General features: G+C 42.5%; 1 protein-coding gene and 1 long non-coding RNA gene across 2 annotated transcripts in view; one reads left to right on the top strand and one right to left on the bottom strand.

Annotated features, from left to right (window-relative positions):
* GAP43 (growth associated protein 43) overlaps positions 1-24,912 on the bottom strand; it is a 101,157-nt gene that overhangs the window by 50,860 nt on the left and 25,385 nt on the right. The window lies entirely within an intron of this gene.
* The window catches only part of LOC135364628 (uncharacterized), an 81,278-nt gene continuing 69,091 nt past the window's right edge, over positions 12,726-24,912 (top strand). Inside the window, exons 1-2 of the long non-coding RNA XR_010412072.1 lie at positions 12,726-12,882; positions 16,406-16,489. This is a non-coding gene — a long non-coding RNA (uncharacterized LOC135364628). The remainder of the gene's footprint in view (positions 12,883-16,405; positions 16,490-24,912) is intronic.

Here is a 24,912-nt window from a genome sequence, read left to right as displayed (position 1 = left end):
TGAGTAAGAAATGCTCCTTGTTTGGCTAAATTAGAGGACTAAATATCCCATTTTGGAAACTGGAATAATAATGTTAACTTTTCAGATAACAGCTAGTGATCAAGACATGGGTCTTTACTCACTTTCATATATTATTTATTGGAAATGCACAGCCCACCTGCCATAGAATATGAGGTGGCATATGCAACACAGTATAAGGTGCTACTGGAGGAGAACTCAGTTTCCTTTCAAAAGGGCTCTTTTATTTTGTATTATGTATTTGTAACTCTTTCTGTCCTACAAAGACAGAGAGAAGAGGTAAAGGGCATACGATAATTGGTAGCTTCTAACAGACAAAAGTCAGCACATGAAAGACCTTGCCCATTTTGCTCACAGCTGGATTTCCAGTTTCTAGAATGGTGTCTGGCACTTGGTAGGTGTTTGATTAATATTTATTGAATGATTCCAAAATGTGACCCTGTCAGTATCATTTCAGAAAGATGATGACAGACAAGGAAGTCTGGGGTTCCATTTTGTCAACTTTCCTTAAAATCCTGATTTCGCAGGGATGGAATTCAAGAGCATCTGACTAAAACAGGTATGTGTCCCCCAGTACCTGAATAACTGACCTCATATGGTGAGGTTGAACACAAAAACCAATTACAGAAATGAATGAGTAGAAATCAGAGAAGAAGAGAGATCGCAAACCTATAGAATGGCATTGATAATAAAAGGCACTTGAAAATGGCAATAAATCTAAGATAAAGACAAATGATTTATATTTATCTTATCTATGAATTGGCTAGAGTCATATCAATCAAATTATTTTTCAAATATATATCTCTGATGCTTCATTTGTAAAACAGGTGAAAATATGCATTGGGGATTGTTGGAGACTCCTCCCCTTTCCCTCTATTTATACTTAATCTGTATAATAAGCTCCAGGGCCTATGATAGTGAGCTGGGGATAACTAATAATACCTTAGTTATTCAAAGAAGAAAGCTCTCCCTCCAGAAACTGGAGCTGCGGAGAGCCCCAAGTTGAGATGAGGCACATACTTAATGCTGGTCCATCTATCAGGACATATGGTGGACAGAATTTGACAAAACTCTTTCAGAAAACCTTTGAGTATGGCAAACATGGTGTCCAAGCAAATACTCGCTAAGAGTCAGGTCTGGGAGTAGGACGAGCCCCTCTGACAAGTGTCCATTGGAGTTCATGACCTCTATAAGTATTCACTACCTCTACAAGTGTTCACTGCCTTGACAAGTGGCGCGCTGAAAGGAGAAAAAGGCAGGCAAGGTGAGGGAGACACTAAATCCTGCTCTTGGAGAGGTTTCTATGCCTACAGAGGCCACTGAGCGGGAACAAAAGAGAGGCACTCCCTGTCAAGTGCTGAAAAGGCTGGGCTCACACAGGAGAGTGTGAGAGAGACTGGGGGGCTCCTTCTGCTAACGCTTGGACAAAGAGGGAGAACTGCGGGCAGCCAGTACATCTGGGAAAAGACAGAAAAGCAGCCAACCAGGGCGCCTGGGTGGCTCAGATGGTTAGGCGTCTGCCTTCAGCTCAGGTCATGATCCCAGGGTCCTGGGATCGAGTCCCACATCGGGCTCCCTGCTCCGCGGGAAGCCTGCTTCTCCCTCTGCCTCTCTCTCTCTCTCTCTGTCTCTCATGAATAAATAAATAAAATCTTTAAAAAAAAAAAAAAAGAAAAGCAGCCAACCAACAGACCGCCCCTCGTACCACCATCACGGGTGAATTGCTCCCAGGTGTGAGTTCCCAAGAGCAAACCACGCCCCAGGCTGCCGGAGAAGGTGCTCAGAGCCAAGCAGTGGGAAGAGAAACCCCAGGCCCCAGGGAACCTGATAGAAAACTATCCTCCTTCCAGACAAGATGCTCCAAAAGTCTCTTGTTAGACACTCAGGAATACAGGACACAATGAGCTTTTAAATAAATTATTATATTCTTCCTCTTATAATGAACAGTGATTACTGATTTGTTATTTCCTAATTAAGCCTCTTTCATCAATTATATTCCAAGTCAGTCGTACTTGAAGTATTTTGTTCAATGAATGCATGAATGAGAGAGACCTCCCTCAACCACTCTAATGCACACCCTTCCTCTTGGTCTACTTAACTTGCTTTTCCTTCTTTGTGCTTATAATTACCTGACATATTTTTATTTCATTACTAACTGACTCTTTCCTTGGACTATAAATTTTTGGAGAGCAGAACCTTGTCCGTTTTCTACGACCCTCAATATCTCGGTAGCTAAAATAGTGCCAGCTCGTGGTTGATGCCCCAAAAACGTTTATTTGTAGTTGTCGTCAAGTGACTCTGTGCCACACTGTGCTAGTGACCAGAGCACAGCTGGTGTCCACGAGCAGCAGCCCTCTGACTGGCCAGGTGTCCCGTCTCCACTCTGGGACACCAATGCCTGGGGTCTCTCTCTCCTCTTACACGTATCGAGAGTAAACAGCATATTCAGGTAGTATTTCAACCCAGTCCTCAGCATAACCATGTGAGGAACACATCGCAGTGCCTATTTTATAGTTAGGATAACTGAGAAAACAGAAAGGGGCCTGTGTTATCCAGCCTCGGAGTGACAGGACCCTCCCTCAATCTTACTCCTCATCCAGTGCGTTTTAAAGAATGAGGAAGCCAGGATTCCCTGGCATTTAAGAGCACGGGCTGTAGAGTCCAAGGTGTGTCAGATTGGATCTCGACTCTGTCACTTGATCCCCAGCTCGAGCTTGGCTGGTCAGCTTCAGTGTCCTTACCTGTATGACGGAGGGGAGAACAAGTTTCTCACACTGGATTGCTGTGAGGATCACATGAGTGAGTATGACAGATAAAGTTCTTAGCACAGTCCCTGTCACATTCAATAACGGCTAGCTGCTACTTTTTCTCATCTTGATCATTATCCTCATCACTAACCTCTCACAGTAATTTTTTTCTTTTTTTAAGATTTTATTTACTTATCCAAGAGAGAGTGAGAGAGAGAGAGAGAGAGAGAGAGAGAGAGAGAGATCAGGAGCAGGGGGAGGGGGTGGAAGGAGAAGCAGACTCCCCGCTGAGGAGGGAGCCCGATGCGGGACTCAAGGCCAGGACCCCAGGATCATGACCCAAGCCAAAGGCAGATGCTTAACTGACTGAGCCACCCAGGTGCACTTATAGTAATTTCTACATTACCATTAAACTAAGTTAAGACATATCAATAAGATAAGTACTGTAGAGGCCCAGGCCAGGCCACCCCAAAATATACCACACTGGCATATTAATTATTTTGAATTGAAACTACTTGAGAAACAACCGGTTCAAGGACACTCAAGCCCTCCTCTGTCCCCATAAAAGCGGGAAACAAATCTCCCATATGAGAAATACCTTCCCTGTACTAAGAAGTAAAATGATATCCTTATCACCAGAGATAGGGACTTTAAAATTGAGAAAGCTGTAGAAACAAACCTTATTATTTTTTTTTTCCTAACCTATTACCTCAGCCTAAATTCTGCTTAGGATTCCTTTTTAAAGTTCCCAAACACCTGTTTCCTTTATCCTGTCAATTACTCACACATTTATCATCTCTTTGTCTAAAATGTATGAAAACTGCCCGCTGTGGTCATTTCTTTGGATCTCAGGTTCATTATTGGGCCTTCATGCACATGTAATTTTCTCCTGTCTCATGTTAATTTAATTCTTAGTTAAGCTGTAAAGACCTCGAAAGGTACAGGAAAAATTTTTCCCTCCCTACCATACCGATGAGGTTTGGCCCTAAGACCTTATTCATCTCCATGATTACTGGTATCCCTACCCAGGGAGGGGAGAGTCCATTTCCTTAACTCTATAGTGCTCCAGAGCTATCCATCCTCAAAGAAATGAGCAGAAATCTGTCTCAAATGTGCCACAATACCCATTCTTTCTATCCTGGGGAAGGGGGAGGATCTGTTCACAGTGTCAAGCATAAACCATAATCCCTCTCCTCTGCCACCGAACACACACCAATCCTCCCTAACTATATCCATCCCTAAACCTCCACATGGTCCAGCATCCAGTGATGAAAATTCACCCAAACTGCATATCTATTCATTTTCAAAATATATACCCTTCACTTGACCACCACCTGCTTGGAAAAAAAATCTCATTCAGCTACTATTTCATATATCTATCCCAGGGATCAAGCTCTAGACCTTACACATCAGTGAAACAATTGCCAGTGTAGGTTCTGAGAGCTAATCTGTTTACTCATGTCTGGTCATACTCATACCTGGTAAAAGCTGTGGATGCAGCTGCCCGACATTTTGTGGGGGCTTAGCTTAGGAACATCTGGTCCTGAGGAGAGAGGGGCTTCATGATTTGGGATTTCTAACTCTATCCACCACACCCCCACTGGATAGTTAGTAGAACTCTTTGAATGTCATTTTACCTAATGTCTAGTGATGGTTCATAACTTGTCATCAGAGTGCATGTGATTATAAAACCTAGCTGACGGCAGATGGACAAGAACCAGGACTCCATTTGCTAAGGAAAAAAAAGAGAGAGAGAGAGAGAGAATAGCTTGAATTTTTGTATTACCGGTTATGAAGTACTTTCAACTTCATAAAACTGTCCCTCTAGGCTGAGCAAGTGTGCTATGCCTTCTACAAAATGAAGAAATTGAAACAGAATGGAAAGCCCCACAAATGGCAGAATGGGTCTTAACCCTAGGCCTCCAATCTCCTACATTTTAAGGAACTTAACAGAGAATTCAATCTAAGAATTCAACACTAAACACTCAGAAGTTATCACTGAAGAAGTAGCAACCCTCACATCAGCATGTAGACTACTCGAAGCACTTTTTACTTAACAGAATTGGTCTTATTTCAGATCCCGGGACAGAGGTGGCTCCAGAATCTCTATGTAGGAGGGGTTAGGGGCAGAGACCCGTTTGGAAAGAGGAGTTAGGTGATTCTGCCTGAAATTGCACTCGTATGGCAAGATTCTTACCATAGGCTTATTTATATGAGGTGGCTGGTGGGATGATTTTACAGGGCGACTGCTATCGATCAGCAATAGTTTGCACATGCCTTGATGTACTAGATCAGTCACCAGGTAAGTGATTGCCCATTTACAGTAGTACTTTAGAAATCTTTCAAAAAGTGCAGGTGTGGGGATGTCTGGGTGGCTCAGTCAGTTAAGCGTCTGCCTTGGGCTCAGGTCATGATCCCAGGGTCCTGGGATCGAGTCCTACATCGGGGGGGGGGGTCCCTGCTCAGCAGGGAGTCTGCTTCTCCCTCTCTCTCTGCTGCTTCCTCTGCTTGTGCTCTTGCTCACTCTCTCTGACAAATAAATAAATAAAATCTTTTTTTTTTTTTAAGTGCAAGTATGTATCCTCTCTGATTCTAGAAGATGTGTTGTGGTATTCTTCCATGTGTGGAAAAAACAATGGAGTGTTTTTGTTGGGGTGAGGCAGGGATGTCAGGTAAAGGGCATAGAGTTTGAGAACAAATAGACTTCCAATTAACGGGGCTTCTATTCCCAAGCTACTAGACAGTAGATCATAACTGAGTCTAAATTTGCTCATGATATGTTTGTTGTTCTTCCTTTCTTATCCCTCCCTTTGTTTTTGGCATCTAGCTCTCTCTTGATCATCAGTCACCGACACTCACTGATCACATGTTCCCTGGCATGGTTTTGGGGTCAAATGATTTGAGTTCAAATCCTGGCTTGGCCACTACTCAAATGTATGACCCAGAGTAAACTACCCAATTTCTTTAGAATGCAGGGTCTTCACGAACCTTCAGATTGGGATACTAATACCTACTGTGCAAAATTTTCTTTAGATGAAAGAAAGTAGTATTTGTAAAGTGCCCAATACTTAAGAACTCCATAAATAATTGTTTCAAAGAAGATATTATGAGTGAAGTGAAAATTACTACTTTCTGGAGACTAGGGACTGAGTGCATTATTTGATAAATATTTTATGATTTTCTTTCCTTGATGGCTCATGAAGGAATTTTTTTCAGGACTATGCACATTTCATAAAAATAATAAATGCCCCTCTCCAAAAACAACAACAACAACAACAAAACCTTTTAAAGGTAAAGACTATAAAATACCATCCGATCCTTGGAGGAAGTAATACTAATAATAAATTGAAAAAAATATATAGTACTATGTGCCCAGTACTCTTCATCCAAGTATTTTATCACATATTTTATATACACACAAAAATATATTTATGAAATATATTATATATATTGACTAGCTTAATTCTAACAAGGCTATACAGGGGGTACTATTAACTTACAGATAAAGGAACTGAGGCACAGGACATTAAGTAACTGCTCAAAGCACACAACTGATAAGTGGCAGAGCTAGGATTTGAACTCAAAAGACTTGTATAGGTTGCATGTGAGATAAAATCATCCCAAGAAGACAGGGCTGATCTACTCTCTGCCAGGTTTTCCCTGCAGGCTCCCAGGCAAGATGAAGTGTGGAGAGGAGGATGGGGTAATTCAGAGCAGGACTTTCTTATGGCCAGTGCCTACTAGGGTTGGGCTAGTTCCAAGTGTCTAAAGGACCAGGCTTCGGAGCTGTCACCACAATTTCATCTTCCCCTTTCAAAAATCTCTTTACCAAAGAAAAGTACAAATATATTCTCAAAGCAGGGGCTGTGGTATCAGGACCTCATCACCCAGGTTGATGCTATGACTCATTTTCCTTGTGAAGATGTTGACAGGGAAGATTCACACTTGAGATGTTGAGAACAGCCCAAAGACCAGGTTCCCTATTAATTCTGAAAGCAGGAGAGAAAAAATATCAGAGATCAGGGGAAAGTGGCAGGGAGAGGACTCCAGGTCAGGAATTAGGGCTATTTAATTACATGAGAAAGGCAGATGAATGAACCAGAGTCACCAATACGCATTCTTATCGGAAGGAAGGGGTTGAGCCGGTGGTAAAGAGCAGGTTCTGTGACTTATTCCCAAATCTGAGGATTTAATTCAGCCAGAGTTTCTGAATGAGACACTGCCTTTTCTTTGAACCAACTACTCTAGTTCTTTTTCTCACAACTGTAGTGAAGCAAACAAGGAAATCCATCTAGAACATTCCATGGATGTCATACTAGTCACTCTGATTATATTCTCAAAAACTGTCATACTATTTATGCCACATAGTTCATTGGAGGAATTTAGTGACAGGGTTCACCATGGCACAAAGAACCAGCATACCTCCCACTTTGTGGTTCTGTAGGGAGAAACACTGTTTGGTGCCACCAAAGAGAGAAAGTTTTTGAAACTAAACAGGCAAATTCTACAACTTCTGAATGAATCTGTATGAGCTGCACAGGGATCCATCATAATCTGATCATTGAGCCAGAATTGGGTAAAAATAAGGAAATATCAAGTCTGATTCTGAGGTCTTGAGGTGAATGAAAATCACTTTCCTTTCTTTTTGAGGCATAGACAACTATGAGATGTGCCATGACCCTCTCCTAAGTGGTATCGCTTGACCCAAAGAGCCACAGGGAGCACCAAGTCAGCCCGGCACTGTGAAACTGCAAAAAATGACGGGCTTTATGGATGTGTCACAACACAGAGAGGTCTTGAAAACTGTCCTGAGCTTCAGAGTCCCAGAAGGGAGGGTGATGCCCCCACGTTTCCCTGAGTTCCGATTTACTCATCACAAGTCAGTGATTCCCCATATGCCTGTGTCTGCTCAGGACTAGACCCAAGACTACGAAGATTCCAGGGTTGGGACGCCTGGGTGGCTCAGTCAGCTAAACATCTGCCTTCAGCTCAGGTCATGGTCCAAGGGTCCTGGGATTGAGCCCCGCATCAGGCTCCCTGCTCAGTGGGGAGCCTGCTTCTCCCTCTCCCTGCCACTCCCCCAGCTTGTGGGCTCTCTTTCTCTCTCTCTGACAAAGAAATAAAATCTAAAAAAATAAAAGATTCCAGGGCAATCTGATAAGCATTTTCCGTTGTGGTTGGGGCAACTCAAGTTGGGGCAACTGGACAGCTCCAAGCTAGAATAATTCCCTACTTTCTACCTAGGCTGAACTCACAGTTTAAAGTCACATATAAAAGTGCAGTGAGTCTGGAACCTCTGGCTGCTCAGTCAGTTGAACGTGTGACTCTTGATCTCAAGGTTGTAAATTCAAGCCCCAGGTTGGGTGTAAAGATTATTTAAAAATAAAATCTTACAAAAAAAAGAAAGAAAAGCTCATGAGCTTAAAAAAGGAAAACTGCCTGGTACCTCTGCAGCCTGTGTGTGTACAGTCTGGCTGCGCCATGGTGTACGAGCAAGCCAGGAATAAACAACAGAAGGCTTAAATCACTGTGGAGAGCTAAGGGAATAATGGGGGTGGCTGGCGGCAGTAGCCGAGGGGGTGTGCAGGGAGAACTCAGACAAAGATTCTCCTTCTGCCAAAAGGCTGAAATTCCACCTTGGAGCATGATTCCCTTATTCCCTTATTATTATTATTATTATTCCCTGAAAGCTAAAACTATAGACACTCACTTCATTGGTCTGCCCTTCCACCCTCTGCTACACATTTTATCAGATTAAGCAAAAGCAGAATTATGGTTTTATAATTTGTCCACTTCCGCCACCCCAAACCACCCTCTGCCCCTCCCCAAACACTTAAAATATTTCCATTGCTTATCACACTAGAAAGAAATGCATTGTTTTAGCATTTGAGGAATTTATGGAATGGACCCAGTCTGCCCTTCCAACTTCTTGTGTGAGCACACTCTTTACTTTAGCCAAGTAATTGATGTGCTGCTCACTGAACACGCACCTCACTCCCGAGTTCTCTGACGTCACTTATGATGTGGTCCCCCTCAAACATTTCTCTGTCCTGTGTCTGCTGAAACCCTGCCTGCCCTTCACGGCTCATCCCAATCCTTACCTCCTTGGCAGGAGAGTTTTCTTGCATCACCCTAAATGAACAGTCCAGGGGTCAGCAAATTTTTTCTGCAAAGGACCAGAAAGTAATTTTTTTTTTGGGGGGGTGGTTCCTGAGCTATATGGTGTCTGTCACAACTCCTCAATTCTATCATTGTAGCGTAAAAAAACTATAGATGCTGCGTAAATGAATGAGCATGGCTGTGTTCCAGTAAAACTTTATTTATGAACACTGAAATTTGCATCACTTGCAATTTTAAAGTGTCACAAAATATCATTACTCTTTTGATTTCCTGTCAACCACTTAAAAATGTAGGGGAAATAAAAACATTCTTAGCCCGTACACTGTCATTTACCAATCTCTGGGGCAGGGTATACCTTTACATTAAGCTCCCACAGCATCCTTGGTTGTATTTTCATTAATTTTTTTTGTATTGCAGTTATTGGTGTACTTAATCACCAAACTCCATCATAAGATTTTTGAGGGCAAGAATATTATCTTATTATTAGAGACTGTGATATTGTGACTTTTATTAAGAAATATATATTAGGTCTTTGTCCCCATTTTTGGCACAGAGTTCCTAAAACCCTTTGAATCACCTGGGACGATTGCAATAAAGGCAGCTTTTATTATGTTAATGAGGCGACTTTGGGAGAGCACCTAGAGATGGGGCTGGTGGCTCTGAGAACCAAGTGATTGGAGGGTTGAAACTTTCCATTCCAGCCCCCTGACCTCTGGGGAGAAGTGGGAACTGGAGGTTGAATCCATCACCAATGGCCAATGATTTAATCAATTTGGCCTAAGTAATAAAGCCTCCATGAAAATACAAAAGATCAGAGTCTCAAGAGCACCCCGGTTGCTGAATGTATGGAGGTTTGGGGAGAGCGGCATCCTGGGAGGGGGCAGGGAAGCCCTGCACCCTTCCCCAAACCTTGCCTTATACATCTCTTCCCCCTGGCTGTTCCTGAGCTGTTCCCTTTAATAATAAACCGGGGATCTAGCGAATAAAGAGTTTTCCCAAATTCTGTGAGCCACTCAAGCAAATTAATTGAACCCAAAGGGGGGGTTCTGGGAATCTCTGACTTACAGGCCGCCGTTCAGAAGTACAGGTAACAACCTGAGCTTGCCATCGGTGTCTGGGAAGGAAGGCAAGATTTTGGGACTGAGCTCTTTACCTGGGGAACGGATGCTATCTCCAAATAAACAGTGTCAGAATTGAGTTGAATTGTAGGACGCCTAGCTGGTGTCCGGGGCACCGTTGGTATAAGAAAGCCCCACCCCCACACTGGAATTGGGTTCCGGACCCTTCCAGAGGCTAACATTTATAGATCACTTTGTGCCAGGCACTGAGCTAAGTGTTTTCCGTGGAAAATAACAACAATAATAACTGTGTGAGGGAGGGACTATTATTTTTAGTGAGGAAACGATATTATTATTTTTACAGGTGAGGAAATAATAAGGAAGATTGAAAGTGAGCTCTCAGAGCAATTTAGAGAGCAAAGGCAGAGGCCCTTCCAAGGCAGGCAAGCTTCAGAGAACTGAGAATGGAGTGGCACTGAAGCTCGCCTACCTTAGAGGGGTTTCTGTCCTGTGATCCCTTCGACGCCTGCTCAACTCAAAGGGGTCACAAACACACTGACACCTGAATCCAGGTATCACACACAGCTTGAGAAGAAATGCAGGGCAGAAGTGAGTGGTGGGAAAAATGCCTGGAGAATGGCTGAGCCCCCGGGTGAGGGCCGCGGCTGTGAGTGAGCCGCAGAACAGCTGTAGTCCCAGAAGGAGAGACGTGAGCTGCAGCTGGGAGGACACTCGTGGGAGAGAAAAAACGACTTTTTTTTTTTTTTTTTTAACCATCAGAATTGAGTAAGTTGCTTATGTGCGAAAGCTTTTGTGGAACCAAGTTAGATGGTGCTAAGTCACCAGACAAAAGATCACACCCTCCAGCTCAAGCTACCTGTCTCCAGGGACTGTTTCCAACAGTCTCGGGTCTGAGTGAGGACAACGGAGTGAAAGGCATCTAGATTAGCTGAAGGAACACAGTGACCTGGTAACAGGGGAAAAAGGGGGGCTCCTTAAATCCCCAGGGCTGTTCTATCAGTGAGAAAGAAAAGATGAAGAGGAAATGCTGTTCACAGTTCGGCAGCTCAGCACTCAGATCAGCAGCATCCGTACCAAGAGCTGGGTGGCAATGCACTCTCCTCCCGCCCCAGATCTACTAATCAGGATCTGCATTTCCACAAACCTTCTGCACATCACAATGTGGCCTACAACACCCAAACAGACCCATCCTAGGAAATCCACAGTTCCTTTTGAATATTTCTTTACACAAAAATATGATTTCAGAGGTGCTTCTCTTCTCTTATAAAGCACAGAGAAATAAGAAGCTGCAGGTAAAGTAGCAGAAGCTGTGGACTAGCCATCAGGAGAGCAGGGCTAGAAACAGGATACATCCCAAATTTGCAACCTCATGGAAGTCCCTTCACTTCCCTGGGTCTCAGTTTCTGTGTCTCTACATGAAGGGAGTTGACTAGGAGACCTAAGACTCAAACATTCTAAGTATCAGAGTCCTAGTTGTGTGCAAACGTATATATGTTCCATTTCCCTATTTCCCTAGAAAAGAAAGCCTCAGAGAAGTTGACTGTCATCCAATCCTACCACCTGGAATGGACAGGGTCTCCCCCACACAGTCACTTACCTTCTAAAATTAGTTATATACATTGAACATTCATGAGACTAAGATCATTCTCAAAATGTGCCAATCTCCAAAGGGGATCACCAAACTGAGGGAGCACAGGATTTTTCCACTGACCAGCCTCCCATGCACTAAGACTCTTGAATCTGCACAGTTCAGGATGACTTTGCTCAGGTGCTTCTATGAACTAGTAATGACCCACCTCATCAGGAAGGCAGACACCACCTTCCTTCTGGCGCCTAATTTCAACCCTTTCAGAATGCAGGAGCACATCATTCCTCAGTCAGCCAAAAGCTGCCTCTTCCCCACCTTCCCCAAAGCCTTGATCTGAGAGACTGAAGCTATTCTAAAGAACACCTTACTTTACAATTCTTAAGGCCTCACTGTCAGTCTGTGTGGAAAATCCGAATGAGATTTACTGTCCTAGTTGGGGGGAAAAACCAAGACTGCTAAAAATAAAGAGGAGATGCAAATCACTCATTCTTTGCCACAGTTGGTTTTAACCTACTTAAGAAAAAGAGGTCAGAAAAAGAGAGAGAAAGCTCTAAGCCCCATCAACTTCTTACCCACATCACTTACAAGTGTGGCTGGTCTTCCTCTCCAGCTCCTCTACTCTCCAGGTCCCTTCACAGTCTCTCATTGGGGCGGGGGAGGGGGGGTGGCGGGGAGTGGCATGGGGGCATCCAGACCCTAGAGTAGCTAAGGCCACACCCTGGCTCTCCCCTCCTCTTCCTCAGAGATATGCCCTCAAGTGGACCTGAAGTCACTTACAGCCAGAGACAAAGTCCATCACAGAGTAAGTGCTCAATGTTCAATACATATTTTTGAAGTAAATTTCTAGGCCCAAGATGGAGGTGCTCCTGCCCCTGGCACCATGTCAGTAAACTTAAAGTTACTTTTCATGTCCCTGTAAATGCTCCACTTAACCAGAAACACAGTATATCCAGTCAGCCCATCCCCAAATGTCAAGCCAACCCTGGTCTCTGTATTTATTTCCTTGTTCCTCATTGTTTATCCTATAAAAGCTTCCTTTCACCCCATTTTGCAGTTCCCTGGGACCCTTGAGACCAGAGACTGCTGGCTTCATGAAGTGTTAAAGTCTGTTTGTAACACCTAAATTGACTTCCTTAACCGTTTTTTAACAATATTATTGGATGAACGAACGAATACATGCTGGTACCATATGTTTCCAGGTTAAGAGAAAATCTCACACCAAGTCTAAATTCGGCCACATCTCCAGAAGTCATCTCATTTCTTCCCTTTTGCCTCAGTCACCTTCCTTCCCTCAATTGTCTAAGGAGCCTGCATTTCATCGCGGGAAATGGTAAGCTCAAATGAAGCAGCCTAGGAAACTTTTTTCTTTTCTTTTCTTTTCTTTTTCTCTTTTTAATAATGAAGGATCATTGTCTCTGGCTCTGACCTAGCTGGTTTTCTCACTGTTATACTCTAATGACAAGGCATTGCTGCTTAGTTTCCAAAGGTCTTTTCCTGCGGACAAACAGAAACCTTCCTCCTTTTCTGGTGCTGGAGAAACAGGCGCGCACAACCCGAGGAATGCTAATGTGCTTTTTGCAGCCTCCAGGCAAGGAAAACTGGGAGGGACAAGACTGCGACTTCCATTTGACCCAGCTTTCACTCTCTTCCTTCCCCCTCACCTCCGCCCCCCCTGCCCCGCAGAGTAACCTTGACATGACTGAGGGCCCAGTCCCTGCAAGCAGGCTGCTGCTGGTCCTGCAAGCAAGGGGTGAAGGCCAACAGACTAATGAAGGGCGAGGGAGGGAGCCCGCGCGGTGCCCCTGGTACTCCTCCACCGTGGACAGGCCCAAGGCTTTTGTTCTCCGGGCCCCCGAAAGCAGCAGTTACCGCCCAAACAGAAGCTGGCGGAGATTCGTTAAAACAGCACTCCGCGGCGCTGCGGAAAACAAGTAGTCAAACCCGAAAGTGAGGATTACAAGAGGAGCTGTGCGGTGCGAGCAACGCCCCGCGGCCAGGCCCCGCCCACCGCTCCCGCAGCTCCGCCCAGAGTCGGGGCGGTGGCGCGGGGAGGGGCCGGCGGCGCGGGGAGGGGCCGGCGGCGCGGGGAGGGGCCGGGGAGCCGGCGGCGCAGCCGGGGAGAAACAAAGGGATGAGGTCACCCTAAAGAGAGGCGGGAGGGAACGCCCAAAGGGGACGGAGAGGGAGACGCGAAGCGGGGCAGTGAGACGGAAACCCGAGTCCAAGTGCAGGGGGAGGGGGCCGGGGGACAAAGGCTGAGCAACGACGCCCGACTCGGGAAAGGGAGGCCAGGCGCACAGTCGTCTGTGCCGCGAGAAACGGAGTGCGGAGAGACCCGGCAGAACCAGCTCTCCTGCGGAAAGATGAAAAAGTTTGCTTAAACCCTCTCCGCTGCTCCCCGTCATGCTGTTCCACAAACTCCCATGGTTTCTGTCAGTTCTTTGAATTGCATGATTTTTCAAAAAAGTCTGGGGTGTTCTAAGGTTGGGTTCCTGAATCTGAAGTAGTATGTGATGTAGGTTGTTTATATAATTATGTTTATATGATTATTTTTCTGTTGAATGTCCATAGCTTTACTAAGAATGTAAGAGGTGTCCATTACCCCCCAGGAGATTAAATGTTACTAGACTGCGGCATTGTAGGAAAGAAAAGGAAAAAGGGAACAAACAAACAAAAAAACACCTAACATGCAAATGACACCAGGTTTGAGGAGTTCTGTAACACCTCTTCTTTTTGGTTAATCGGGTTAATATCAGTCACCCTAACCAGGATATTTTGATGGAGAAAAGCCAAAGGAGAGTAAGCTTTGTTTAAAGGAAGACTGAAGACTTGGTTCTGAAAGACCCAAGAAATCGGGTTGGAGTAGAAGTTCAGGAGGCACTGTGGGCATATAAGTGAGTGGAGAGAAAGAATTCCTGGCCTATCTTTGGTTTTGTCTGGGCTGACATTGAGGCAGGTCGTCAAAGGAGCAAGCCTGTATCTCACTGCAGAAGAATATTAACTAATATTCTAGGGCCGCTCTTGTGCTTGCTTAACCCCCCACCCAACTGTAAGTTCATTGAGGGCAAGGACTTTGGTTGGCCATTTCAATACCAGTTCCTAGCATAGCTGATAGGACATAGTGAGCGCTCAATAAGTATTTGTGGAGTAAATAATTGAATTGCCACAATAATACCACATAATCTCCCCTCTTCTCTATAAACTGACCAGTACCCAAGAGGCCTTGGATCAATTTTGCCATCTGGTGGTAAATATAGGTAATTGACAAAATCTCTTACCCGGTGTTCCTTTCTTCTGTCTGGGGTTGGTAAACAGGCACCCAGTAGGTTTTTCTCCTTAGACCTAAACAACTCACCTCTCCTACACTTCCACTTCAGGCCATCACATGCTCACATAAACCACTCATTTCCTCTTTACTCCTCTTTCTCTCCATTTTCTCTCTGTCCTGACCTTACCCCACCCCCAATGGTATTTCTCCTGACTTTTATCCAGTCAGCATTGGAAATTTCCTTTTAACCACCCCTCTTTTCATTCCTCAAGAGAATCCTTTTATGAGGGTGCTGGGTGGCTCAGTCGGTTAAGCTTCTGGCTCAGCTGAGGTCATGATCTCAGGGTTGTGAGATTAAGCCCCACGTGTAGGCTCTGTGCTGGGCCTGGAGCTGGCTTATGATTCTCTCTTTCTCCCTCCACCCTTCCCATCTCTCCCTCTCTAAAAAAAGAAGAGAGAGAGAGAATCCCATTATGACCCAAAGTTGCCTAATAAACAAGAATTTTGCATAGTTTTCATTCCTACTACTGTTTCCCAGAAAAGGGAAGTTTGTGTATTTCCTTTTTCAAATGAAATTAGATATAAAAAACTGTTCTATTACCTTCCAAAACCCAATAACATTGTTTTCTCCTGTGCTTCCATTACAAATGTACCGAATTTGAGCTACATTTGGCTTAACCTAAATTTTATAGACAGGTCTAGAAATCTTAAGAGGATTTTATGTTATTTCTGTGGGGAAAGCATTGTACATTTCAAGTTTAACATTGTATTTTTGAAATACAACCCATTTGTAACTAGGAAATTGCTTGCTTTTCTAAGAAGCTGTTTTCTAAAAGGCTGTTCCACTAAGACACTAACACTTTTACTTTCTGGGAAATTGGGAAAGACTAATGTTTCCATTTTTTTTTTTAATATTTTATTTATTTATTTGAGAGAAAGAGAGCTAGAGCACGCACCCGTGCACTCGTGAGCCTGGCGGGGAGGGCAGAGGAGGAGGAGAGGGAGAAAGAATCTGAAGCAGACTCCCTGCTGAGGCGGAAGCCCAAATTCCAATACAAGGCTCTGTCCTGCAACCATGAGATCATGACCTGAGTGGAAACCAAGAGTCAGACTCAACCAACTGAGCCACCCAGGTGCCCTGATACTGTTTCCATTATTACAAAATTGAGGTTTAGGGCAAATTAAGTGATTTTGCTCCCAGGTAAACTTCAGGTTAGCAGAAAAAGTGCTCTTGCATTGGGACTAGGGGTTTCTAAACCTCAGCATGCATATTTACCACCAGGAGTGCTTGTGTAAGTCAGATTCATGGCCCCATCTCCCATGATGCTCACTGAGGGAGTATGGTATAGAGCTAGCTGTGGAGCACATGAAATGCATTTTAATAAGTACCCTCATGGGCTTAGACCACAATAAGGGCTATAATCTGACCCACACTCCGGTTTGGAAATAGCTTCCTTGATTTTCTTGAAATGTCTGTATTAAGCAACAGTGAGAATTTTCTATTCCTATGCCATTGCCTCCTGATTTTAGAGACAGTTTGCACTAACCCACACATATGACCAAGAATTTCTATTCTAAATTCCAGTATGTGCAGACACAATGAACACGGAAGTCTAGAAGAGGTCATCAAACCATGTCATTTCACAGCCATGGGAACTGAGGCCTAGAGGTGAGTGGCAGAGCTGGGTTAGCCTTCATCATCTCCTGTGTTTTTGTTTGAGTCCCCAAGGCCACAGAGAATGAGAAGGCTGAATTTGGAACAAAGTAGATAACTGAATTAGATCATTAGTGTCAAAAGGCATGCTTTGGCCTAAGCCAATTGGCAGGTCTCTTTATAATCCTTCCGTTCTGGGCCTGAATGATCCAGATTAGCAGACTAGATTGTTCCTCTGTTACATTTCAATCATAGAACCATGGTTTGGTGCTGATGGGTAGTTTGTATGGAATCACGAATGCAGAAAAGCATAGCCTGATAAAAGATTATGCTTCTGCCCCAGAAGCAAAATTCCCAAGTCAGGCATAATGTCATTGCTTATTATAGTTTGTAATGTACGTACAAATTAACGATGTTTTAGCACATTTACTAAGTTATAGGATACATACTGATCTTCTGCAAAGTTTTGGAACATGTGAAGGTACAGATAGCCTGGGTCCAGGAGAAATCGCATCCTTTAGGCACACACTGAATCACTGTATAACATTCTACACACGAAATTTGACACAGTTTAAGAGGAAGAGAATTTATACAGAAAGAAGGTAGTGAAGCTTATAGTGATATCCATATCTGTGATAACAGGCCTGTTCAATAAGCTATTCCACAACAATAAGCTTACCTTGTTCACTTCGTGTTTTGTTTTAATTTTTAGGGGTCACACTGATTTCCATATATTCACATAAATATATATCCTCAGGGAAAGCTAGTATTTTCAATACAATAAATTCAATAGTAGAAATAATTTCATCTAATTCTTCTTATATCCAAGGTAACATAGGCTTTTAAAATAAGGAATTATTGGATTCTAGCTGTCAGGGGAGGATCTAGGGACCCCCAATCCTTGCCAGCCCCTGCAGTGGTGAGTTTAGGAATATTCTGGTGTTCACAGGTCAAAAGTATGATCACTTTGATGCAATCTGGTTTCACTGAAATCTGGTTTTTATATCTTAAATGCACAGAGGTTTCCTAATTCCACTTTCTACTTGATACATATTTCTTGATTGAAAACTTTAGAATCAAAGATTTGTTATTACCTTCTCTGGATATGGAAATTTGTCCAATATCACTAGGAATTTTTAAACACACCAAACAATCTGAATTATTTTCTGGATAACCCTGGACTTCCCTGTTAGATGCGCAACTGAACTTTCATACTCTTTAAATGTAGGCACATTCAGTTACAGACACTAAAGAGACCTCCATACAGAATATTACAGCTGCACTGCACTGTGTACATTTCTGGAAAGTGGACTTGGTATTATTTTCCCCCAAGAAACCACCAATTTACACATCTGTTCTTTGCAGCAATGGATATAATTACTACGATGCTGTTCGTAGGCACATGACCCTCTGAAGGGGCACTGGTTAAACATCTGTAAACAGGGATAAACATCATATTGTGTCTTTTTCTCAAGCAATTTGAGTAATTTTTGCTGGAGGGAAAAAAAAAAAAAAACCCACAACATCTTTTGTCCAGTGTTCAGCAGTATCTGTCTTTCTGGGAGTGTGACTGTGTGAGATTGCTTTGCCCCCAGGAAGACAGATTTTTCTGAAGTACTCTTTTGACTCAGGAACACAGTGTTCAAATAAAACAGGGCTTTTAAAACAAGACTGTGAGAGAGGTGTGCTGAAGTAGTATTGGGTTTGCTCACCATTTGCTCAGATCTTCCTGGGAAGAGCTGAGCTCTTCAATAAAGAGAGAGTTTGTATTTCCTAAGTCTCTTTCTCCAGAGAAGAACTTTTCAGATAAACTTGTGTAATTTGCTATTTCATCCACTGTAGGTGACTAAGTGGACAAGTATGTGATTTGCTTAAAGTCATACTAAAAATGAATATAATAGTCAATATTTGAATCACTTGGTACTTTCCTCTCAGTGCCAATTCTGTTTTATACAGATAGTGGGCAACTGAAAAATTAAAGTGAAAACAATGGAAAACTTGAAATATAGGCTATTCTACAACAGAGCAGAAAACTTAAAACCAATAAGACTTAACTGAGCTGAGTTTTCCAGCCTTAAGAATGGCAGAATTATCTTATCGCAGAGGCAATGCATAAATGCTTATATACAGTGGATTTGGGGTAGAGGGAAAAGTGGACAGGAGAAAGGGAGTAATATCTCCTTTCTACTATTGTTACATATATTTTGGGAAATACTCTTTAGGAGTAATTTTTAAATTTCAAATGTTAAGTATCTGAAAAGTGAGAAGTGAATCTACTTTTTTTGTGGAAAAATCCATTAAACACAAACAAAGCATTTAAAATTTAGAATGTTGGGGTACCTGGATGGCTCAGTAGTTAAGTGTCTGCCTTTGGCTCAGGTCATGATCCCAGGGTCCTGGGATCAAGCCCCGCATCAGGCTCCCTGCTCCTTGGGAGGCCTGATTTTCCCTCTCCTACTCCCCCTGCTTGTGTTCCCTCTCTCTCTGTCTCTCTCTCTCTCTGTCAAAAAATAAATAAAATCTTTAAAAATAAATAAATAAATAAAATTTAAATGTTATTTTTAATATAACAGCAATATTTTCATTTGGATGGAATTACCCAAACTCTAGGACTAGTACCAAATTGAGGCTTCAGAGATAAGACCCAGGGGTTGCATATCTGTAAACAAGGGATTTGAACTAGATGGCCAAGTCTTTTCCAGCTCATTAATTCTAAGAATCTATAAACCTACTCCTGAGAGAAATAGGAGTTTAAGGTAGAGGTTACTCTTGGTAAACTAATGGCACAAAACACAAGGTAAGAGCAGAAACCATTTCTCAGATCTTCCTTAGCCTCCTTTGACACTGGAAAAACTATCCCATAATTTGGTCAAGAAAAAATAAGAAAATGCAGATCCCCTGATGTCAGTATTTTTCCAAATAAGTTGTAGAAGTCCAGTGTCCAATTCTTAGTTCAGCCTTACCTCTCATTTGGCTGTCTATTTAACCTAACCTAACTCTAGACCCTTCAGCTTGCCTCATAAATTTTTTGTAGCTTCCCTCTACCAGAGGTTATGAATAACAGGACACATTCAGTGTAAGCATGTATAAAATTGTACAGAATCCACTGTTTGGGGTGCCTGGGTGGCTTAGTCGGTTAAGCAACTGACTCTTTTTCGGCTCAGATCATGATCTCAGAGTCATGAGATCAAGCCCTATGTGGGGCTCCATACTCAGCAACAGAGTCTGCTTGAGATTCTCTCTCCCTCTCCCTTTGCCCCTCCCCACTCCCCCCCACATGTGCATGTTCTGTCTCTAAAATAAATACATAAAATCTTCAAAAAAAAAATCCACTGTTAATAATGTTACAGAAATTCTCCTACAAGTAAATTTATTAGCTGCCATTTTGTCTCAAGATGGTAGTCTGAACACAATTAAATCTTTGTAACTACTACTTTTTATCAAAATCTGTCAACCTTTCAACAATGAAAGAGATATATAAAATATTAGCAACTTAGTTGAAACATCTTAACAATAAAAATAATTTATTGAACACTGGATCAGAATCAGGAATATAGAGACAGAGAAAATGCAGTTCTTGCCCTCCAACTATTTAGTGTTTAAGTAAACAAGCAATAAAATGGTAACAAGAAATAAAATGAAAGAATTAAATAAATAACACAAAGCAGCATATGCTCAGAATTAAATGGGTGGTACAGTTAGTATGTGCTTTACAAATTCAGATGAGAAAATCATCACTGAGATGGGAAGAAATAACAGAAAGGGGGGTATCCAAAGGGGAAGATGGGTTTTGGAGAAAGATGATGGATTCAGTTTCGATCATAAGGGTCTGGAAGGGGAATTCAATTAAAGATATCTAGTAAGAATCATTTTAATACTTATTAAATTGATAAAGGAGTAATATCTCCTTTCTACTATTGTTACATATATTTTGGGAAATACTCTTTAGGAGTAATTTTTAAATTTCAAATGTTTGAAATTTGGGAGTCATTTATGAAAATTTGGGAGTCATTTATGAAAAGGTGATTGCTGAAGCTAGGAAGGTGAATGAGATTTCTGATGAAGATAAAAGGTCAGAAAGACTAAGATCTTGTTCTGGGAGATATCTGTATATAGAAGATAGGAGGAGAAAGTTGATCCAGTGAAAACCAGCCTTGATAAGCATTGAGAAAAACCAGAATAGGAACCAAGAGAAGAGAGAATCCCAAGAAGGTGTGTCCAGCAGAGTCCAATGCAGTGAAAATGTTGAGTGAAAATTGAGAGAAGGTCTTCGGAAATGGAAATGCAGAGGTCACTAAGGACCTCAGACAGCAATTTTAGAACAGGGAAGGAGTGTGGGGAGGACCAATTATATGTGTTTAAGAGAAGCGTGGGACAGATAAAAATGGAGGAAACTACTATACTCTTTTAAGTATATTGGTATATTGGTTGAAGGAAATAAAGAAACTAAAACCTCCCATTTCTGCATTGGTAAGTAAAATGGAATGCAGTTTAAGAAACAAAAATATAGAATTTACATATGAAATGAGTTTAGGATATGTTTACTCTTTTTTTTTTTAATATTTTATTTATTTATTTGACAGAAAGAGACATAGCGAGAGAGGGAACACAAGCAGGGGGAGTGGGAGAGGGAGAAGCAGGCTTCCCGCTGAGCAGGGAGCCTGATGCGGGGCTCAATCCCAGGACCCTGGGATCACGACCTGAGCCGAAGGCAGACGCTTAACGACTGAGCCACCCAGGTGCCCCAGGATATGTTTACTCTTGATCATAGGGTCCAATTCAGTGTTCCAGCATTCAGTGTTGACGCTCTCTCACCCTAGGTGGTAGTAAATTTTTTTCTACCAAACAAACAAAAAACTCAATCAATCAACCAACCAACCAAACTAAAAACTAATAAGATAATCTTCAAACACTAAGCCTAACTTTTCAAACAAAATAAAATAACAGTTCGTGTGTGTGTGTGTGTGTGTGAGAGAGAGAGAGAGAGAGAGGAGAGTGAGAGAGAGAGAGAGAGAGAGAGACTAAGACTTCACCTAGCAGGAAACTAATAATGCTACAACTCCCAGAACTCCACCACGAATCCTATGCTCCTGCTATTGTGGGCCTCCTGGTATATGAGTTCTAAATAATTAAAGGTATCCCCATGTGGCAGAACTGAATTTTACTTTCTTCCACACACTTTTTCTTTCCTCTTTACTCTTTATGAGGAGTAAGACAAGATTAAGAAACACTGACTTCTTAAATATAAAATAATATATCAAAGTTATGCTACAGAGAGGGGGGCAAGGTTACCAAGCAAATGTCAGTTGATCTACATGTGCAGCTTTGAAAACTCTAGGGACCAAATGTCTGAAGCTTCTAATGCTGATCCAAGAACTAGAATAGAGCAGGCACAGAACTATAAAGATCTAATATCCCACCTCAAATCTGGGATGGAACTGGGGTGGGGGAGAAGGAGGGATAGACAAAGTGCTAGAAAATGGGGATGAGTGAAAAGAGAACAATAAGGGAGCCCAGAGAGAGATAGGGACTCCCAGATGCCCAAAGGAAATTCCTAATGAACTAAAAGGAAATTCAGTGGAAAAAATAAGTGGTTTACATCATCCTCTAAATTTCAGGTACATACCTAATTAAATTGAGGTTTTCTTCTTGGGTGTAGATACACCTTACCGCTTTCCCAGATGTTATGGACCTAACCAAGAGCTCTTGTCAGTATATGCTGGGTTGAGTTTCACTCTCTTTCCCATATAAATACACCTAGTGAAGGAAGCACTCTGAGGATTGTGAAGATTAAAATGGCCGCGGGGTGAGAGACATTGTAGCTTCTTGTTAGCTTCCTAAATTCACAGTATTTTCAAGATGGCTCCACCTCTCAGTAAGGCACTGGCTCCTGACCTCACATGTTTCAGAGTCCTCTGAGGAGCTTGTGTATGAAGTCTCTCCTCCAGAAAACTGCATTTGAAAAATCTCTAGGTGATGCAAATTCATAAACCACTGGGGAACATGCTACTTAACTCACTCTTGTTGCTTTGTAAGCTCTCCTAACAGTGTTTGTTTCTCATTTTTACTCTGAGCAACTGACTGAAGTTCTTCACCAAGAAAAAAAGGAAGGGGTGTTAGAATTTGACAGGATCCCCCGAGTATATAACATCCCAATCCAACAAATCTCTCATTCTCTTCTTTTTCCTTTTTATTCTGAAGGATATTTCTCCACAAGGAACTCTCTTGAAATTTAGGAATTTGAACCTGTCTGGTCATTGATGTCACTTTTGTTTCCTGCGTTAGCTTTTCAGTCTTCCCTTCGCTATTCCTCTCTCTGCTTTAACATAGGCCTCTCCGTAGCTCAAAAAATAGCACCCTTTTATTACAATTTCATCTCTCTTCCTCTGTTCAGTGCCAAATTTCTTGTGTGTGGTCTCTGCCAATTGCCTGTATTTCTTCCACCTCAATCCCCTCCTACGTCCCTACAATCTGGCTCTCATCTTCACCATTCTACTAAATTGCCCACTTGGAGGCTATCAATGGTCCTCCCACATGCAGTGGTCTATTCTCCATTTTCATCCTTTTTGATCACTCTGATTTAGTCATGTTGACCATTCTATTTTGGAGCTTTCTCCTTACTGGCTTCTTTGATTCTGTATGCTAGTTTTTTTACTAACTCGTCTCTTTCTTTCTTTCTTTTTTTTTTTTTTAAGATTTTATTTATTTATTTGAGAGAGAGAGAGAGAGCACACGGGCGGGGGGAGAGGCAGAGGGAGGGGGAGAAGCAGACTTCCCGCTGAGCGGGGAGTCCGAGACGAGGCTCAATCCCAGGAACCCAGAATCATGACCTGAGCCAAAGGCAGACACTTAACCAACTGAGCCACCCAGGTGCCACTGTTTCTTTTCTTTTAATGAAGTATCTTCTGCCACTGAAGGGACAGTAAGCCTTTCCCTCAGCTCTTCTTTTTCTAACTCTCCTTTAACTGAAGCCCATGGACTTGAATAAGCTTTCAATCATCCTTTGAGTCACTTGCCCTGTCTCCTCTCCCGCCACTTCTGAACTTTCAATTAAGCATTTATTTCTGGATACCTTACTCATACAACCCATGCTAGAAATCAAAACCATGGTCTTCCTTAACAAATCAGCTCTTAACTTTCAAGTTTATCAATTCTGCCAATAGTATTTCCACTCTACTTATCTAAGCTGGAAATCTTACAATCATATTTTATTTCTCTACCCATCACAGGTCGAGTTAGGGGCATTGGCGTTGGCTTATAGGGTTCATTGGATTTGAAATGGGTGACAAAGTTCAATGTTAGAAATGGTCTCCAAGGCCAGAGAAGACAACAGGACTGAGAGGCCAGTAGAGGAAAATCCCCAATCTCAGGCCAAGAAGGAATGCCTGATAGAGTACACATGAAGGGGTCAGAAGCAGAAAATAAGGGTAGAAAATAGAGCTAGTGATCCAAGAACTAGGAAATTGAAAATGAGGAACAAGTAGATCCATAGAAGGGCCCAGAATAATTGCCTAAAACAAGGGCTGCTCTTATGACTTGCTTTGTCATCCTACCTATGCTACCTGTCACCTAGTCCAATGAATAGGAAGAGTCACAGACCACATGCATTGGCAGAGACTTTGCTTCATGCCCCTAGCCTCTGAAATTGGTCCATTTTCTTCAAAAGGGCCACCATCAGCTTTATATTTCAATTCCACCTGTGAACACCCTAGTCCAAGGTTTCATTTTCCTACTTATATATGAAAAAATACTGAGCTCTGAACTCACCTTCCTGCCTCCAGTCTCCCCAGGAAACACTGCATGCACTCGTGCCCGAAATACATCTTCCATCATGTCATTCCTTTAGCCAAAAGTTGCTGATGACACAAATTTCTTACCAGAACAGGCCAATTTTTTTTTTTTTTTTTTTTTTGGCTAGGCCTCATCTACACACCTATTTCTCCCCCTAATTCTTATCATCAAACACTCTTCACTTTTTTCAGGATGGTCCCCTCAAGGCTCCACAATTTGCTCTGTGTCATCCCATGTAGCTGGAATACCATTTCTCCTCTCTCATCTTGACCACTCTCTGCTTTTCCCATCCTTAAAGTCTTCATGTTCCCCTGCCTCTTCCAACAAGGATCTGTCATAACACCTGTATCCTTTAATTATAGACTGGCTATTTCATTATTTTCCTGAGTGTCATTCCTCAGTTTGTACATATTTCTTAAACATCAGTCTTCTTTCCTCTCCTAAATGGTGGGGTTTACATTCTCTTGGCCATCACAGTATGTCCTCATGGAGTTAGGCTCACAGCAAGGGCTCAGGAAAGACAAGTTGGTTGTTACTTTCCTGGAAAAAGATACTTAAGAAAAAACAATGTGAGAAGGGGATTTCTAACATATAATATGGTATCAAATTGCAAATGAGTCTCAATGGAGAGGTCTCCTGTGATTAGG

Source organism: Mirounga angustirostris, unplaced genomic scaffold (assembly GCF_029215605.1).
Source record: "Mirounga angustirostris isolate CCGP_5_RB_7025 unplaced genomic scaffold, mMirAng1.0.hap1 SCAF_1, whole genome shotgun sequence".
Lineage (NCBI taxonomy): Eukaryota > Metazoa > Chordata > Mammalia > Carnivora > Phocidae > Mirounga > Mirounga angustirostris.
Note: the sequence above shows the minus strand (reverse complement) of the source record. Positions and strands in the feature narration are given on the sequence as shown.